At 41.3% G+C, this 19,918-nt stretch overlaps 1 long non-coding RNA gene across 2 annotated transcripts in view; it reads left to right on the top strand.

Annotated features, from left to right (window-relative positions):
• LOC118145482 (uncharacterized) overlaps positions 1-19,256 on the top strand; it is a 53,581-nt gene extending 34,325 nt beyond the window's left edge. Inside the window, exons 3-5 of one of the 2 annotated variants that reach the window (XR_013523372.1) lie at positions 13,720-13,795; positions 14,451-14,649; positions 15,857-19,256. This is a non-coding gene — a long non-coding RNA (uncharacterized LOC118145482). The remainder of the gene's footprint in view (positions 1-13,719; positions 13,796-14,450; positions 14,650-15,856) is intronic. The other variant, XR_013523371.1, reaches the window with a different exon arrangement.
• The last annotated feature ends 662 nt before the right edge of the window (positions 19,257-19,918 follow it).

Here is a 19,918-nt window from a genome sequence, read left to right as displayed (position 1 = left end):
AAGAAAATTATAAAAGCTAACAGAAAGAGAAGACAGAAAGTCTTAGAAAGTAAAAATTATACTGATAGCAGACTCTCCTTTTCCAGCAATACATGCCAAAAGACAGTGAAGTAAGGTATTCAAAGTGCTAAAAAGAGATTACTAATAAAATATATTTTTATATCTAGCTAAAAATCATTCAAGAGCACTTACATAATACAGAAATTTAAAACCTACAAAACTCCACTGATGCCTGATAAAAGAACTACTCAAAGACATACTTTAGCAAGGAAAAGAAAGTGAGCCCTTGGAGAGGAATGCAATGGACAGCAAATAAAGACTATGAGAGATTTGTCCGTGAAACGAGGCAGAAAACTTGGTATCTGATTTCTAAAATTCATAGATGTCTAACTCTCATATGAGAAAGCTGAAGTAGCCTGGGGCAGCAGAGTAAAGGCTGTGTCTGGGAAGCAATGGACTCACCTCCAACTAGAGGACAGAGGTGCATGAATCCTAGGGATTAACTAGGGATCTGGAACAGCTCTACCAAGGGAGCAAAAATCAAACAGAATTAGTAGGGGAGTCCCCAAAGAGCCTGTACAAGTGCTCATGAGAGAAAGATTTGTATTTAAATACCTGCCAGGTCCAGAGAGCCCAGAACAATCTTTTAATAGTTCTGGTCAAGAATTTTCCAATCCCCATTTCCTTTCTCCCTCCTCTTGCTCAACACAGGTGGAGAAGGCAAGAACATTGGATGAACAGAGGAAGAAGAAAACAAGAAAGAGACAAGGAGCTCATTATGTCTCTCCTTCCCAGATGGCATGTTCTTGTCTGCCGCAGACTCTAACTGCAAGAAGAGCAAAAACACAAATACCACATTTAGATGGAAGTTTCACCTTAAAGTGATCATAACATATTTGTTTGTTAGAGACAGTGTATTACTCTGTCACCAGGCTGGAGTGCAATGGTGCAATCACAGCTCACTGCAGCTTCGACCTCAGAGGCTCAATCAATCCTCCCACCACAGCCTCCAGAGTAGTTGGGACTATAGGTGCTCCACTACACTTGGCTAATTTACTTATTTTAGAAACAGGGTTTCACTATATTGCCCGGGCTGGTCTTGAACTCCTGGACTCAAGGGATCTGCCTGCCTTGGCCTCCCAAAGTGCTGGTATTACAGGTGTGAGCCTCGGAGATTAGCCCATAACATTTTATTTTATATCTGTAACCATTGACTACCCAAGTTTTCAACAAGGAGTAGGGAAAGCATCACCCTCACTGAAAAGGTTCAGAGAGACAAAAATGAAGTTGTTTTGGCTTTTACCATAATAACCTGGTTCAACAATAATTTCAAATACTGCTAGTAGTTGGGGCCACAGATCTAAAATAGGCCTATAGGCCCTGCCCTCACTCCTTCATGTGGCAAAGAAAACTACTCAACCTGCACAAGAGGAATATCTCTTTTCCCCTTCATGTCCTGGTTCCCCAAAAAAGGGAAGAAATCTTTCCCTCCCATGTCCAGCATCCCTTTTCTACTCTGGGATGATCAATGGTGGGGGAAAAAAAGCATTTCCTGAAGAGGGAAATTCACTTCCTTCTCCCTACAGGGGCATAATCTGCCCCATGACTCAGACAAGAAAATGATGAGTCCAGAGTGAGTGATAATCCAGAGTGAGTTTCTCAAAGTTGTTTAGTCTTAACTAACACTTCATGCAGAACATTCTCAGTTCAGTGCAGATTGAGCTTGTAAGTGCAGCCAAATCTTTGTCATGGTCTCTTCTGCAATGGGAAATGGAAGCAATCAGATTACAGTCCCTCCTTACATGGGCTCCTTTCAGATTTTAACCTGGGTTTTAATCTCCTCTCAATTTAGACATGAAGGTATTAATATCCACTGAGAACAAGAAATTGTCAGATGTGGAATATTCAGACTCAAGAATGAAAAATAAAATATATGTCTGAAGAGGCATGGTTTTAAAGAAGGACCCAAATTATATTCCTAAATACCTATTTGGGATAGGAAAAACCAGTGTTTTTCTTACTTTCACTGTCATTCTCCTGTCACTTCTGACACCAGATGTATGGGATGGTTTCCTCCATATATCAAGCAATTCTCCAAAGAACACCAGCTGGGTGTCCTACAATTTAAGTCAATTCTAACACTGACTACCTGGAGACAGCATCAGATCCCACAGGTTAAGTGTTCAGTCCCGCAAGTCTGTCCCACTTCAAATTCCAATTGCAAACCCCAGGTTGTGACTGGTGCTTCTAACAAACTGGCTATAAATCAGAGTTCCCACAATCTCCTCCTCAGGTTTGATTATTTAGCTGGACAACTCACAGAACTCAAGGAAACACTTAACACTTACCAGTTATCATAAAGTGTATATAAGGGATACCAATGAACAGCCATATGGAAGAGGTGCACAGGGTGAGGCATATGGGCAGGAGTGCAGAGTCCGTGACCTCAACAGGCATGCCACCCTCCTGGTACCTCCATGATTTCAACAATCTAAACCCGTCCTTTGGAGTTTTTACAGAAGCCTCATTATGTAGGCATTATTGATTACAATCCCTGGCCATTGGTGATGAACTCAACTTTCAGTCCCTTGCCCCGTCCCCTCCCTGGAGGTTGGTGGGGTAGTCCCAACCATCTAATCACATCTTGGTCTTTCTAGAAACCAGCTCACATCCTGGTCTTTCTAGAAACCAGCTCACATCCTGAAGCTCTGTAGTGACTGCTAGCCACTAATCGTCTCATTAGCATACCAAAGACACTCTTATTACTATGGAGATTCCAGGGGTTTTAGAAGTTGTGTATCAAGAACCAAGAACAGACACCAAATACATATTTCTTATTATAGCACAATATCACAATATTAGTTGACATCTTAATCTAGAGTATCGCCATTCAGATCATTGTGTAAATAAAGGAATGTATTCGAAAGTTTTTTCAAAACATCTGCCCCAAAGTAAATTAAAATTTTCACTTCCAGGCCAGGCACAGTTGCTCAAGCCTGTAATCCCAGCACTTTAGGAGGCCGAGGCAAGTGGATCACTTGAGGTCAGGAGTTTGAGACCAGCCTGGCCAACAGGGTGAAATCCCATCTCTACTAAAATACAAAAATTATCCAGGTGTGGTGGTGCGTGCCTGTAATTCCAGCTATTCGGGAGGCTGAGGCAGGAGAATCACCTGAACCCAGAGGCAGAGGTTACAGTGAGCCAAGATTGTACCATTGCACTCCAGCCTGGGCCACAGAATAAGACTCCGTCTCAAAAAGTAATAATAATAATTACTTCCAAAAACAGGTGTTAGTAGCATTTTTAAAGTGACATTTCACTATCTAAAGAACAAAAACCATTAGTCTCGCCAAGTGCCCCATTATATCCATCTTTTCAGCATCTGGCCCATTGGCATGCATGTATATAGGGGAACCTAATCCTTTTGTCATATATCCAGAGGACACCTCATTCACTGACTAGTGTTATGTGACAGGGTGACAATGAATGTAAATGGACTAAGCCATCACATTTTCCTTTCCAAGTACATTTCATCTTTTCAGGTTTGACCCCATGTTTTGTTGTGGTTGTTGTTGTTTGTTTTTAATATATGATGACTTGCTTTTCAGGAGAAGAAACTTGGAATCCGTATCCCAATATTATTTGTTTCTTGTAGGCAGCTAGTTCTGCTCTGCCCCTGAGTGTCAGCTACTGTAGATGGTGCAGGGCTATCGCAAAATAGGTGGCTCAGGTTGTTCTCATGTTCACCAATGGTCCTTGATGCTGTCAAGTCGGGTGGGTGTTGTGTCATTGCTTTTCCTCCATCTGAGTGCAGTGTCATTTATAAAAACACTCCAAAGTCTCTCATCTCCACAATGACCACTCCTAACTCCTGCCTCCTTGAGCTCAGCAGAAATTCATGCTCCTACAACTTACCTTACTAGAGCCCTAGCATGAATCTTTCTTCCGCTCTGTGAACCTCAATAGTAGGGGACCTCCTTTATCCCTCAAATTCATTCTTTTTTTTTTTTCTCTCTTAGAGACAGGTTCTCACTCTGTCACCCATGCTGGAGTGCACTGCACAGTTCACTGCAGCTCACTAGGAGGATCAATTGACCTCCCAGGCTCAAGTGATCCTCCCACCTCAGCTTCCCAAGCACATGCCACAACACCCAGCTAATTTTTGCATTTTTTGTAAAGATACTACAGTTTTGCCATGTTGCTTAGCTGGTCTCAAACTCCTGGCCTCAAGTGATTTTCCACCTTGGCCATCCACATGTTGGGATTACAGATGTGAGCCACGATGCCCAGCCTCAAATTATTTTCATCTTCTCCTCAGTTATTTCCATCCATGTTGTGGGGCCAGGAATTGTCTAACTCCCGACAGGCCATCACTCTTTTCTCCTTTTACTTCTTAGGTAACCTTGAGGCTGGCTTTGAAATGCTAATATCCTGTTAAGATTCCACTCACATTTGTATGAAAAGGGATTTTTATGGGTAGATCTGGAAATCTATTGCTTATATCATCATTTTCATGAGAATGAGTATTTCAAGCTTAAAAGTGAGTGAAAGGAGCTAGCTAGGGCTACCAAGCATTTTTGCCAAGTCAGCAGACCTGTTAGAGAACCCTAAAGAAGTAACCGAAGTAAGAAGAAAAAAACAGAGCCCTTAGAGAAACTTCAGGGATCCAATAACAGATGTTGTTTCTCCAGTGGCTCTTATGTAAACCCCATCTCCTGCATGCACTGCTGCGTCTCTCCTTAGGTTAAAGTCCCTTCTTTCCCCAGGCCTCTGTTGCTCCCTGCCAGGACATTTCATCCTTTCCACCTTCCACTGTGAGCTGGATCAATTATGGATCAATTACAGTGTGTCACCATGTCATTGCTTAACTTATTTCACTTGACAACTGGGCATTTTCTGCTTGCTCCTCCAGATTTAATCTCCATCCTCCTACATCCTAACATGTACTCTGTGAGTCTTTTTTTTTTAATTGACACGAATAATTGTATATATTAATTGTGTAAAACATAATGTGTTTTGAAACATGCATACTTTGTGGGATGGCTAGATGGACCAATTAACATGTGTTACCTCACATACTTATCATTTTTTTATGGTGAGAACACTTAAAATCTACTCTCTTAGCAATATTTGAGAATACATTAACTATAGTCTCCATATTGTACAATCAATTTATTCAATTTTTCTTCCTGATGAACTGAAATTTTGTATACTTTGACCAATGTCTCCTTAGCACTCTTCATCTGAATCTGCCTGGCTTACTTCACTTACCATAATGTCCTTCAGCTTCATCCATGTTGTCACAAATAACATGTGACACTTTGGAAGTTAGTTAATGAGATGGCAGTATGGTCCATTTAAATATTAATGGAAGGCAACTGTTGCCCTAGTATTGAACTTCACTTCTGAAGGCAGGTAGCAGAAAAATAAAGGAGGAAAAAAATTACAATGTATCTAACTATGACTTAACATTATTGAGAAATTAAGGTGTATATTGAAGCTCTCAATCCCTACATTGCCAACCATGATTCAAACACAGGATGTGTTTATGACGAAGGATCTTACAGCATCCTAGGAAAATTATAATCATGACTCCAAACTTTCCATTAGCTAGGACTGTAAAGAGTTGCAAATATGTGTCCAACCACAAAGATACTTAACATGCATATGTTGAGCTCTCAACAAGACAAGTAATTTTGGGCAAAACAATATTATTAAATGCTGAGTGAAGCTCATCTGTTTTATGAACGCAATTTAGAGAAAACAAGCCCCTCTGCTGCTTTCTGGCTAGATTGGGTTAAGGGCGGGCCTGGTTTTTAGTAACTCTCCCCACCCTTCTTGGGATGTGTCAAAGGCAGTGGGCAGCCTTGTTCTGGAATATCCAGTCAAGCTAGATTGCTGGTGGGGGAGGGGTGGAGCTACAGTTGCACTTTATCAACCTGAGAACCGATGCACCAACACAATCACTGATTTTCCTTAATTTTTCCTGGGCCTTGATCTTCTATCAGGATCCACAGAAAACTACCACTGGCACATGGGGGAGTTGACGGTGATAAATTCCAAGGGTAAGTGGGAAGAAAAAGCATCAGGATCCATTGAAGAAGTCAGTTATTGTTAGGTCAGGCAACATCAACACAATAGACATCTGTTCCATTGAGAAAAAAGACCTCTGTTGAACCGATGGAGCTGTCAACATAAGTCATGCTCTTTAGGCATGTCATAAAATGACCTGACCTGCAGAGAGTAGGCTGGAGTATTAGAATCCTCATTCCTACCATCAGTGGAATCTGTCATGGCAGAATTTTGTTCCCTGAGTGGTTTCCCCAAATGTACACTGATTATTCAGTTTTAAATTTGTAGCTTATGAACTATAGGAGGATCTAGCTCTGAATTGAAGATAATGCAATTCTACTGGCTAGCCAGCCCTCAGTTGTTCCAGATTCAATAGGTTTTTATTGGGTCTCTACGCATGCAAACATCAGGGTTCAACGGTTAATAAGACAGTCATGATCCCTGTGCTATAGATCTTATAATCTAGTTGTCCTTCTGTTAGAAATATAACAGTATCAAAAATCAGTCACCGGGCATGATGGCTCATGGCTGTAATCCCAGCACTTTGGGAGGCTGAGGCAGGCGGATCACCTGAGGTCGAGAGTTCAAGACCGGCCTGACCAATACAGAGAAACCCCGTCTCTACTAAAAGTATAGAATTAGCTGGGTGGGTGGCATATGCCTGTAATCCTAGCTACTCGGGAGGCTGAGGCAGGAGAATCTCCTGAACCCAAAAGGTGGAGGTTGTATGAGCCGAGATCATGCCACTGCACTCCAACCTGGGCAACAAGAGCAAAACTCTGTCTCAAAAAATAAATAAATAATAAAAGAATCAATCAACAGTTCCCAATTGACTGAGTTGGAAAGAACTGCCCAATCTTCTCCATTTATCAATTTAAAAATAACTCTGAAAAGAATATATCTGTGTATATAAGGTTCAAAACGAATTACAAGAGAGGACTAGAACCCAGGTCTACTGACTCCCAGACCTTCCCTGTTTGTTGATACTCTACCCTCCTTTCTACCCACTATCCAGACAAGCCTAGTTTCACATGCAGAGTCCTTATGCTGGTAAATGTCTGCTGACACAGGCAGCAGTGGATGATTATTGACTCTGTGAAAGCAATACGTTGTCTAGTTTATTTACCAACTGCTAGAACACAGTAGTGACATAAATTTGTTTTTCATGAAACTTTATTTCTAAAACCAAAGTGCAGCAGAAAACTGAACTCATGGAAGTATTTCACATGAAATTGTATTTGATGGACAGATTTAAAGGGCAAATATTAAATAATGGCTTTAATCTTTATTCTTTTATATATGTCAAAAAAGCCTCATCATAGTTTATATTTCATATGCATGAAATATTCCTTTAAGTTGGCTTATCAGATTACTAAAAGAACTTTGTACCAGAGATTTTTAAAAAAATATGCTAGGCTAAGACAACATTGTGAAATATATTTAGGAGTGGGAAGACAGGCTGACCTCTCTATTTTTCTCCTTCTTCTCCCTTCAGGAATCCAATGAGTTCAATGTTGTCTAGTAAATATACCAGGTAGAGTAGTTGAATACATGAGAAAATTGGCAAGTAGTCAATATTCTAGTTGTCTCAAAAAAGATTTCTTTTTTAAAAAAGAAGACTCAAGGAAAACACTATCAATAGAAAGAATTGAATGTTTATAAGGAATTTAGGCAACACTAGGAAAGTGTTTGGGGGGAGGGGAAGGGTGAAGGGAGAGAAGTGGAGAGATGGGAGGGTGGAGGGAGAGAGAAGTGGAGAGATGGGAGGATGGAGGGAAAGGGAAGTGGAGAGATGGGAGGGTGGAGGGAGAGAGAAGTGGGGGGGTAGGAGGGGTGGAAAGAGAGAAGTGGAGAGATGGAAGGGTTGAGGGAGAGAGAAGTGGGGGGATGGGAGTGGTGGAAGGAGAGTGAAGTGGAGAGATGGGAGGATGGAAGGAGAAAGAAGTGGGGGGATGGGAGGGGTGGAGGGAGAGAGAAGTGGGAGATGGTAAAGGAGAGAAAAAAAAGTTGGGTTCATGTTTTCTCTCAATCCAGTGGGGAAGATGCTGATACCATTCCTATATCCTGGATGAGAAAACTGACGATCACATTTGTCACTTGCTGAGGGTCACATGACCAGAAATGCAAAGCCTGATCTGACTCATATTCTCCTAATTAGAAATGTTATGTGCTTTCTTTTACCCAGGCATTGCTACTCTTTCAGTTGTGCCAGGAATATCCATTATTGTGTCTGATTCTCACAGCAACCCCAGAAAATAAATGTTACCCTCAATTTCAAAATTAAGAAACTGCCTCCAAGAGGTTGGGTCATTTTGCATAAGGTCCCACAGTAAAAAGAGAGAGCATTTAGCAAATAAATGAGAGCAAAGCTCTGCCCTTTTCGTTATTTCAGTGTTCCCCAAACACACTCTGGGGATTTGAGGTGAAGAAATGCCACAGTGTCGGTCAGATCGATCCAAGATGGCTGACCACTAACAGCTCAGGATTGTAGCTCCCAGTGAAAGCCCAGAGAACGAGACGACGCCACACTTTTAGACGAATTTTCGTCACTCACCAATCAGCCGATTCCCAGTGGAGGAGCCCCACGGGTCGCCAGCGCGACTCTTGTGGCCGCCACAGCGGTTTTGCCGGCGTCTCGGCGCAGCAGCTCTTCATGGAGAGCCAACGGGACTGCTTCCCCTACTGACCGGAGTATGGAGCTCCTGGAAGTCAGAGCCGCTTGTTGCAGACTCAAGAAGGAAGCCAGACCAGAGATTCCCGGGCAGAAGAGCACCATCAGTCTTACTGCTGCTATTTAGGCTGCCACAGTGGGTTGCTCGGATCCCAGCACTGGGAATCAATAAGTCGGACATCGACTCAGAAAACTAATTAGAAAGGCGGTTCATCTACAATGAAGGGAAAAAAACAGCCTAAGAAGGCCGAGTATACTCAAAATCAGAACAAGCCCTGATGGAAAAGGACTCATCAGCAACCGAACAAGCCCTGATGGGAAAGGACTCATCAGTAACGGAACAAGCCCTGATGGAAAAGGACTGTGTTCCATTATCTGAAGTAGGCTTTAAAAGGTGGATGATAAGAAACTTCTGGGAGTTAAAGGAACTTGTTCTAACCCAATGTAAAGAAACTAAGAACTTGGAAAAAAGGTTCGATGAAATGTTGAAAAGAATAGACAATATAGAGAGGAATACAAATGAACTTAAGGAGTTGAAAAATACAACTCGAGAACTTAGTGAAACATGTACAAGCTTAAACAGCCGAATGGATCAAGCAGAAGAAAGGGTATCAGAGGTCGAAGATCAACTTAATGAAACAACACAACAAGACAAGAATAGAGAAAAAAGGATAAAAAGGAATGAGCAAAGTCTCCAAGCAATATGGGACTATGTGAAAAGACCTAATATATGCTTGATTGGTGTACCTGAATGTGACGGAGAGAATGAATTCAAGCTGGAAAATACTCTCCAGGACATTATCCAGGAAAATTTTCCTAATTTAGCAAAGCAGGACACTATTCAACCCCAGGCAATACAGAGAACACCATAAAGATATTCCTCAAGAAGACCAACCCCAAGGCACATAATCGTTAGATTCACCAAGATCGAAACGAAGGAGAAAATATTAAGGGCAGCCAGAGAGAAAGATCAAGTTACCCATAAAGGTAAGCCTATTAGGCTTACAGCAGATCTCTCAACGGAAACCCTACAAGCTAGAAGAGAGTGGGGGCCAATATTCAATATACTTAATCAACAGAACTTTCAGCCCAGAATTTCATATCCTGCCAATTTAAGCTTTACATTTGAAGGAAAAATAAAATTTTTTAGGAACAAGCAAGTACTCAGAGATTTTATTACCACCAGGCCTGCTTTACAAGAACTTCTAAAAGAAGCACTATACACAGAAAGGAACAACCAGTATGACCCTTTCTAAAAATACACCAAAAAGTAAAAAGCATTAACATAAAGAAGAATTTTTATCAATGAAAGGACAAAATAGCCAGTTAATATCAAACGGCAGCAACCCTAAGTTTAAATCGACCAAATCTCCCAATCAAAAGATACAGACAAAATCTAACGGTATATCCAAAGATATACATAGACTCAAAATAAAGGGTTGGAAAAAAAAAAACGTACCAACCAAATGGAGAGCAAAAATAAATAAATAAGCAGGAGTTGCAATTTTCACATTTGACAAAATAGATTTCAAAGCTACAAGGATACAAGGATAAAAGGATTAATGTAATAATAAGAGATCTTAACACCCAGATACATAAGACCCATAATGAGATTTAGATTCAACGAGACAGAAAATTGATAACGATATCCGGGACTGGAACTAAGATCCAGAACAAATAAACTCAATAGGGCTCTCCATTTTAAACACACAAAATATACATTATCCACAAAATCTAACGATATATCTAAAGATATACAAAGACTTAAAACAAGGGGATGGAAAAAAGCTCACCAACCAAATGGAGAGCAAAAATAAATAAATAAAAAGCAGGAGTTGCAATTCTCACACTTAATAAAATAGATTTCAAAGCTACAAGGATGCAAGGGTAAAAGGATTAATACAACAATAAGAGATCTTAACACCCAGATACATAAGACACATAATGAGATTTAGATTCAACGAGACAACAAATTGATAAGATATCCAGGACTTGAACTCAGAACCAGAACAAATAAACACAATAGAGGTCTCCATTTTAAACACATAAAATATGCATTAACCACTTTAAACACTCAAAATATTGATCGGCCATTACTGAAACCCATTTTAGGAATGAAGTAATATTCCTTTTCCCCTCTTTTTCTTTTTTTCCCCTTCTTTTTCTCTTTAAAAAAAAAAAAAAAAACATAAGTAAGTGTTTCCTAAGTTCTTTGAGCTGCTCTAAAAAATTAATTGGGCCAGGCGTGGTGGCAAAAAAAAAAAAAGAAATGCCACAGTGTCCTAATCCCTTTTATAAAGGTGATCTTTACACAAAGTTGGATGTGAAGTGTCCTGAAAACACCTGGATCAACCCAGACAAACTTTCTCAACTAGAAGATCTGCTGCCTTCTAGAGTAGATGTTTCTAATGTAATTGGAGAAACAGCGGAGGTAAAGCTTCCACAATGTGATTCACACTTGAGGCTAAGGAGGTTGGTCAGAGGTGAAGACTAAAAGAAACCACAGCTTTGAGGGAGAAAGCCGCAGCTTTCCTGTTCCCAGAGGGGTGTGCCCGCCCAACTGCAAACTCTGCAAATGAACTGCACGGGTGGGCTTTCTTCTACATCTGCCTGATTTGTTCTCAGCGATCCCACTGGAGTGTCCCATCAATCCAGGAGAACTGACGAACATCCATTGGTCTGTGTGCAACTTTTAAAATTGGTATAGTATCTACAGCGCGTATAAGTTAAACTAAGCACAAAGCTTCATGTCTTCGTTTCAACTATTCCATAGCAGAATAAAGCACTTGAAAAGAAAGCAAGCTCCCCTTCCCATGTAGGTTATACGTTTCGATCCTGATATCTCTGTGCTTGATTTTTATCAGTGTCGTGCAGATTTTATGTCTCATATTTTAAATTCAAACCCCATATTGTAAAGTTTGTACACGTTATCCTAAAGCTTTGCGTTTGACTGCACCTGAATAAGCTGCTACAAATAGAAGAAAGAATCTCATAGCCTGTATCTATCATTTAGATGCGTGGAGAAAGTAGACTTTGCATACAATGAGTTTGGAGCTCAGTAGGAACAATGGAAAAAATGGCATTAGTTGTGATTGTAAAGTTTTTTGTTTGTTTGTTTTTTATCATCCTGTGAAAGGGTTCTGAAACTCAGTAACAAAAAGCAGTTGGTGTTTTAAAATAGTTCTATTCTTAGAAGCCTGAACATTCTCTTCAAGGGCTTTTACATTTTATATTTTTATTTAAAAGGTAATACTTAAAAATTAATAGCAGCTTATTTTGGATAGCCTGGCAATGCAGCAAAGTTTCAGTGTGGGCTTTGTACTGATGTTTACTGACACTAATGGTAACAGTGTGCTTTAATGTGCTGGCAAACATGTTTGGCTGCTGTTAGGTCAGCATATCCTGATGTCAAAATGACAGCAATGCTCTCACATTTGTACCTAATATCTGTTAGGTTCATACCAGCTAAAGGCAAACTGGTATCTAGGTACAATGTACAAAGGAAGTTTCAACAATATTTAAATAGAGAAAAGTGCTAGACGATCACGTGGCATAAAGTCATAAGGAGAGCTGAATTCAAGCTATTACTTAGGTTGGCCATTGCACTAAAAATTAGATAACATGATTGCTCAATATATGAGGTCTCAGCAGCCAAAAAGGAAAGAAAGAAAATACAAAGACAATTGAAAGCAATGTTTTAAAAATGATTGAAAAGATTGGGCATAGAGGTTCATGCCTGTAATCCCAACATTCTGGGAGAGACCAACCTGGGCAATATAGGGAGACCCTGTCTCAACCCCCAAAAAAAGAAAAAAAGGAAAAGTTAGGTAGACATAGTGGCACATGCCTTTAGTCTTAGCTTCTCAAGAAGCTAAGTTGGGAGATCACTTGAGCCCAGGAGATTGAGGCTGCAGTGAGCCATGGTTGTACCACTACACTCCAGTCTGGGCAACAGAGTGAGACTCTGTGTCAAAAACAAAACATTATAAAACTATAAACTTCATTAAGGCTTTTTTGCTTCATTCTCATGTAATTATTAAATTTTATAAATCAATGAGCAGTGACCAAAAATAGCTTTCATTATGTTTTAGAATATCTTGTCTGTCATACATTTTTGCCCAAGTATCCATTTTACCTATAGGTAGAAATACCCTAGTGTTTATTTGAGTATCTTCCCCTTCTTTATGCAGCCCATAGCAGATATTGGTGGCTATTAGAGACCGAGTTCGACCAGGTTAATTGTGGGCAGGATGCAATATACAGAGCATTGGTACAGAAGCCAAACTCCCTGAATGTTGGTCTCAATTCTGAACTCTAAGAAGCTTTGTGACCTTAAGAGGCCATGGAACCTCTTTGTGACTCATCTTTTATTTTATTTTATTTTTGAGATAAGATCTCACTTTGTTGCCCAGGCTGGAATGCAATGGCACAATCATAGTTTGCTGCAGCCTCAAACTCCTGGGTTTAAGCCATCCTCCCACCTTAGCCCCCCAGTAGCTAACTACAGCCCTGCACCCCCATTCCTGGCTAATTTTTTTATTTTTTTGCAGAGATGGGGAGGGCAGTCTCTCCATGCTGCCCAGGCTGATCTCAAACTCCTGGCCTCAATCAATCCTCTGGCCTTGGCCTCCCAAAAAGTTGGGATTCCAGGCATGAGCCACCGTGCCCAGCCCTTCATCATTAAATGAACGTGATTATTAAGTCTTAGGCATAAACATTCTATGGAATATATAAGTATGCTATTATTTTCTCTCTTTAAGTAAAGCTGCTAATGGCATTATTTTCTATCACCAAAGAACTGACATTTGTATCACACATTAAAGGAGGACACAAAGCCAATTCTCATTTCTACTGGGGTTAATATTGAAACGAGTTCAAAAGGAATCTGTATCAGTTATAATTTATTGAGTTGGAATTAGAAAGTCTATGGATAAGCAAGGTTTTCAGGTTCGCTTCTTCCTCTGTTAATTCAACAGAAGAGGATGTTTGCCCTTCTCAGTTACTTGTCTGAAGTCTAGGATCTTGTTTTAATTTCCCAAGGACCCCCATCAGGTAAGTATTATTATTCTCCTCTATTTAATATAAGTACCTGCTTCATGAAGTTGTAAATTTAAAATAAAACCATGCATAAGAAAGTACTCAGCAAGATCCCTGGTACATAATAAGCAATAAATGTTAGCGATTTTATACACATTCATATGTATATATTTATATCTGTATATTATGCATATCTCCTTTTTACTATGCATAATATATTACATATGTCTTATTATCATCACTAGTTGCTTTCAAATTGTGCTCCAAAGAAACAAAGGTTTTCATGTGATCTATAAACAATGAAATATTTGTCACTAATTATGAAAATTAATGAGGAACATACTTAATGATTTTTAAAAATATATTTTATTCATTGCATGTTCTATGTAAGACTGCTAGAAACATGCATTTTGCTGCTAAAACTGGATTTTTAAACCACTGCTATATTTCAATCCATTAATTTCACTGATTATAAAACTAAAACACAGAGAGCTGAATTTTTTTACCTTTTGGCTTTGAACACCTTAATATATCTGTTAGGACATATTCAATTGCAAATAATGGAAAATCCAAATTAACTGGTTTAAATAAGGAAGGCAAATTATCAATAACATAACTAAGAGAAAGGTCCAAATATACGGTCTAACTCAAGGTTGGCTTTATTCCACAGCTCAATGACATCATCACGGCCTGTCTGTCTCATCTGCTTTCCTCTGTGAGTTTCACCCTACACACGGCTTCCCTCGTGGATGCAACATGGCTGCAACTGTTCCAGGCTTTGAAACCATCCCAGGTCATTTCCAGAGAGAGTGTGTTTGAATGTCAGCATTCCAACGAAGAAGTCTAACATTTACCCTGATCGAATTAGTGTGAGTCTGAACCAATTACTGTTTCCTAAAGAACTGAGTATGTCCTCCAGGGGACACCCTGGAAGTCAAGGTTGGGTGTTGCTCAGCTTCCTCCAAAGTGCAGTGGCTTCAATGGATGGCTTATGTGCGCTAACAAAAGCCTGGGTATGCTTAGAAAGGAGGAAGAGGGAATGATCACTTGGTAGACAACCAAGAAATGTGTCCTATGCTATGTGATTTTGGGTAAATTACTTCCCGTCTCTTACATATAAAATAAGTATTGGACTTGATAAGTGATTGCAAATGCGAAGATGCAGCTGGGCTCAGTGGCTCACACCTGTAATCCCAGTACTTTGGGAGGCCGAGGAAGGTGGATCATTTGAGGTCAGGAGTTTAGGATCAGCCTGACCAACATGGTGAAACCCCCATCTTTACTAAAATACAAAAATTGGCTGGGCATGGTGGCGGTCACCTCTAATCTCAGGTACTTGGGAGGCTGAGGCAGGAGAAATTGCTTGAACATGGGAGGCAGAGGTTGCAGTGAGCTGAGATAGTGCCACTGCACTCCAGCCTGAGCAACAGAGTGAGGCTTGGTCTCAGAAAAGAAAAAAAAAAAGAAGTTGGTAAATATAATTTCCTAAATTTAAGCCCCTTTATCTAATCCCAGCAGAACTTTTGAAGCATTGTCCCTAAATAATGATTTGTAATTGAACATGCCCCAGAGGCACACGCAAGTAGAAGAATATACAATTTGTCACATAGAATATGAGTCAGCAAGAAATGAGTCAGCAAGAAAGCTAAATAAAACAAGGATCAGTACCAACTTGCCCAGTTGCTCAGCTTTCCACAGTGGCATGGGGCCATCTCTGAATTTAGCTTCCCTGTAAATAACCACCTAATTCCAGAACCTTACGTAAAGGAAGTTGGTGCATTATTTGTTGGGCAACAGTGGCATACAGAGGGTAAAAGGCCCCGGGCAAAATGTAAAATATCTGTCCTTCACTATTTCAGTGCTGCTGCTTGAAATGCTAGATTTTATAGCATCTAGTGCCTTGTGGACCTTCATAAATCAGATCCCTATGTGTCTCAGTGTGAACCACCTTCTTTATTCTCTGATTGTCAGTGTCTGGTAGAAATGATACCCTCAAAGAACTATTATTGAAGAACAAAAGTCTACTATTATCCAATTATCAGTTCACAACTTCTTCTCCTTTTTTTTAAAAAACAGGATCTGGCTCTGTTGCCCAGGCTGGAGTGCAGTGGCACGATCTCACTCACCACAAACTCTGCCTTCAGGACTCAAGCGATTCTCATGCCTCAGCCTCCTGAGTAGCTGGCACTACAGGCATGAGCCACCATGCCCAGCTAATTTTTGTATTTTTAGTATATATGGGGTTTCACCATGTTGGCCAGGCTGGTCTCAACCTCCTGACCTTAGGTGGTCTGCCTGCCTCGGCATCTCAAAGTTCTGGGATTACAGGCATGAGCCAGTATGCCCAGCCGCATTTACCAACTTCAATATTCTTGTATTTTAGAATTTGGTGTTTAGGGGGCAATAGGATAGTCATGGCAGATGGGAGGCAAGACTAGAGGCAGAGCAGTATCCGGAGGCTTGCACTGTGAATTTTAGCTCCAGATTGACTGCAAGAACAAACCAGCAATCCCTAGAGGACCCACAGACCCTCTGAAAGAAGCAGACTGCTCCTGAAGGACCCAGGAGACACCCCAAATATTGTGAGTGCCCCAACCGTGGAAGTGGGAAAGGGAGAGCCTCCTCTCCCAAACATACACCCCCACTGGAGAAACTGAAGGTCTGTTTGCAGGAGAAGTTTCCAACTTTACTTGGAGCTGATTAAGTTTAGAGAGCCAAGCAAAATACAGGGGTAGAAGCAGCAGCAGAAAGGCCCTGGGAGCTCACTGGGTCCCCAAGCAGGGCATTTCTGACTGGCACCATGGGGATGCATCAGCAGGGCAGCCAGAGGAGTGGGGTTGTGGGGGTAAAAGTACACAGGGAGAAGGAAATCTCTAGCTAAACTGTGCAACAATTTGAGTGGGGCAAGGAGCCTCCTGGCCAGAACTTGAGGGAGGGTGCAAATCCGGTGTGCAGACTCCAGGCGGGGGAAGAACCAACCCCTTTCCTTTCACAACCGGGAAGTGGGTAGCCTGAGGCAAGTTTTCAAGCCCATCTTGCCCTCCACCTGAAAACAGACTTAGGTCTGTTGTTGGGTGGGCACAATGGAGTGAGACTAGGCCTTCAATTTGCATGGGAGTCAGGCGAGGCCTATGACTGCCAGCTTTCCCCCAACCTGCATGACTCAGCAGAGGCAGCCATAATCTTCCTAGGTATATACAACTCCAGTGACATGGGTATCTCACCACATCTGCCTCCTGGGTTCAAGCAATTCTCGTGCCTCAGCCTCCTGAGTAGCTGGGATTACAGACGTGCACCACCAAGCCTGGCTATTTTTTCTGGATTTTAGTTGACATGGGGTTTCTCCATATTGGTCAGTCTGGTCTTGAACTCCTGGCCTCAAGTGATTCTGTCCTCCTCAGCCTCCCAAAGTGCTGAAATCACAGGCATGAGCCACCGCACCCAGCCTGTAATGTCTTCTTGAATCCTGATTGGCAGGCTCCCCAGGATACGTTTCAGACTACCTTCCCAGGTGTTTCTTTCTTCCTACTAGTTCTCTGATATCAACATTTGTATCTCAGTTCTCTAAGTGCACCCTAGGTAGGGTTCTACGTGGAGCACACTCAGTATGGCCTACCAGACATCATGGGTATATTCCCTGCTGGAAACTTGTACATGATCTTGGTTGACTTCAAGCTGACTGTCAGCACGTTAACCCTGTTCAAAGAACAGCTTACTCTCTGAGACTTATATTCTTTTTTTTTTTCTTTTCTTTTCTTTTTTTAAGATGGAGTTTTGCTCTTGTTGCCCAGGCTGGAGTGCAATGGCACAACCTTGACTCACTGCAATCTCCACCTCCTGGGTTCAAGCGATTCCCCTACCTCAGCCTCCCTAGTAGCTGGGATTACAGGCATGCACCACCACACCCAGTTAATTTTGTATTTTTAATAGAGACGGGGTTTCCTCATGTTGATCAGGCTGGTCTCCTCAGGTTGATCAGGCTGGTCTCGAACTCCCAACCTCAGGTGGTCTGCCTGCCTCAGCCTCCCAAAGTACTTGGATTACAGGTGTGAGCCACTGCGCCCAGCCATATCCTTATTCAAAGAAAGTGAGAAGCAAGATGATGAAGTGGGAGAGTCCTTAAATGACAAACACTAACGAACCAGGGCTTCCGCAGCAGCCCCTATGCTGGGCATATTGGTACAATGCTTTCAACATGGCTTGCCTAACTCTGCTGGTGTCCAGCATGCCTGGAGAATTACCAGATTTAACCCAAGACCCCAGTTATCAACTTTAGAAACAATCTTGGAATCAGATTATGGAAAATGAAACAAAATGGTACTCAGAATTATACCCCAAGAGGCGAGGCACAGTGGCTCATACCTGTAATCCTTGCACTTTGGGAGGCTGAGGTAGGTAGGATTTCGAGGCCAGGAGTTCAAGACCAGCCTGGCCAACATGATGAAATTCCATCTCTATTAAAAACACAAAAATTAGCCAGGCATGGTGGTGTATGCCTGTAATCCCAGCTACCCAGGAGGCTGAGTTAGGAGAATCACTGGAACCTGGGAGATGGAGGCTGCAGTGATACAAGATCTCGCCATCGCACTCTAGCCTGGGCGACAGAGCAAGACGACATCTCAAAAAAAAAAAAAAAAAAGATACCCCAAGAGTTCCACTAGGCCCCTTTAGTTACCAGTTTCCAGGCTAAGTATGAACAAGAACTAATTGTTTCCTCTCTTCAACCCTTTGAAAAAGCAAATAACAGCAGAGACAGCGTTGCATCATCAGTATTATTTCATCAATTGCTTCTGAAGAATTTCAGAAAGCAGGCTCTAACCAGGCTCATGGGATGAGTCACGTGGCATTTGCTCATCATCAAGAGCCAGAATGTTTGCTAAAACAGCCACAGCCTGAGTCATCATTTTACATAATGTCACACAAATAATGGCCAGGAATAAAGAACATCTTTCACTCCCTGGAAAATACAGCCTTTATAGTGGGATTATAAGGCATGGGAGAGCTTGCTACTTCATTAAGTTATTTTTTTATTGTAGATTAAATGTTTGAGGTTACTTTTACCCATTGCTGGCCTAAATGTCCCATACTGCAATCCTGGCCTTTTTCTAGCTAATCTACGTGATGTTGACTTGTTTTGAAGAGAAAGTCTTCTAAATGTCCCAAATTGCAGTGTTTTGTGAGTATTTACACATGCTTTGCCAAGAATCTTCATAAGCAAAATGTGTGTGGCCCTACAGAGAAAATAGAGCTTTCTATTTTTGATTAATGAGTACTGCATAATTCAGTTAAACTCAATTGCATTTAATCCAACAAATATTTATTAAGTGTCTACTCTAGATTTAAAGTGTACTAAGCTCTATTGGGAAGAGAGTGTTTCTGTCTTCAAGAAACACAGAACAGTGGGAAAGAAAGACATACACCCATGAAACAAATTACCAGCTTTACATAATAAATGTCATTTTTTATTCAACAAAAATATTGAATATTTTCTATGAATCAGGGCCGTGCTGAGTTGGAACCGGGGATACACAGTTAAATGAAATAGACTCTGCTTTCAAGGTACACACAGGCAAATGGAAAAACACAGACAAGTAAACGATAGTTACCCTGAACTGTGAGGAGGGATGATAACAGCAGAAATGGGACGAAGGAGTTGGTGGAGGGGTCTATGAGGCTTATGGGAAACTTCAGAGAGGAAATGAATTCTGAGAGGTACCACTAAAAGGAACCAGAGACAGGGCATGGTGGCTCATTCCTATAATCTCAGCACTTTGAGAGGCCATGGGGGGGGCGGATCACTTGAGGCCAGGAGTTCAAGACCAGCCAGGCCAACATGGTGAAACCCCATCTCTATTAAAAATACAAAAATTAGCCGGGAGTGGTGGCACACACCTGTAATATCAGCTACTTGGGAGACTGAGGCACAAGAATTGCTTGAATCCGGAAAGTGGAGGTTGCAGTGAGCTGAGATCGCACCATGCTCTGGCCTGGGTGATAAAGCCAGACTGTCTCCAAAAGAAAAAGAAAATTGTGTTCCAGCATTCATCTGTTGAAATAGGATCACCCATAAACCCACAAAACTTCTTCAATTCCAACTTGACTCCTTGCTTTAATTAGGAATGTTTAAAGAAAAGGTCC

This window comes from Callithrix jacchus, chromosome 10 (assembly GCF_049354715.1).
Source record: "Callithrix jacchus isolate 240 chromosome 10, calJac240_pri, whole genome shotgun sequence".
Classification (NCBI taxonomy): Eukaryota; Metazoa; Chordata; class Mammalia; order Primates; family Cebidae; genus Callithrix; species Callithrix jacchus.
This window is presented reverse-complemented; position numbering and strand designations above follow the sequence as displayed.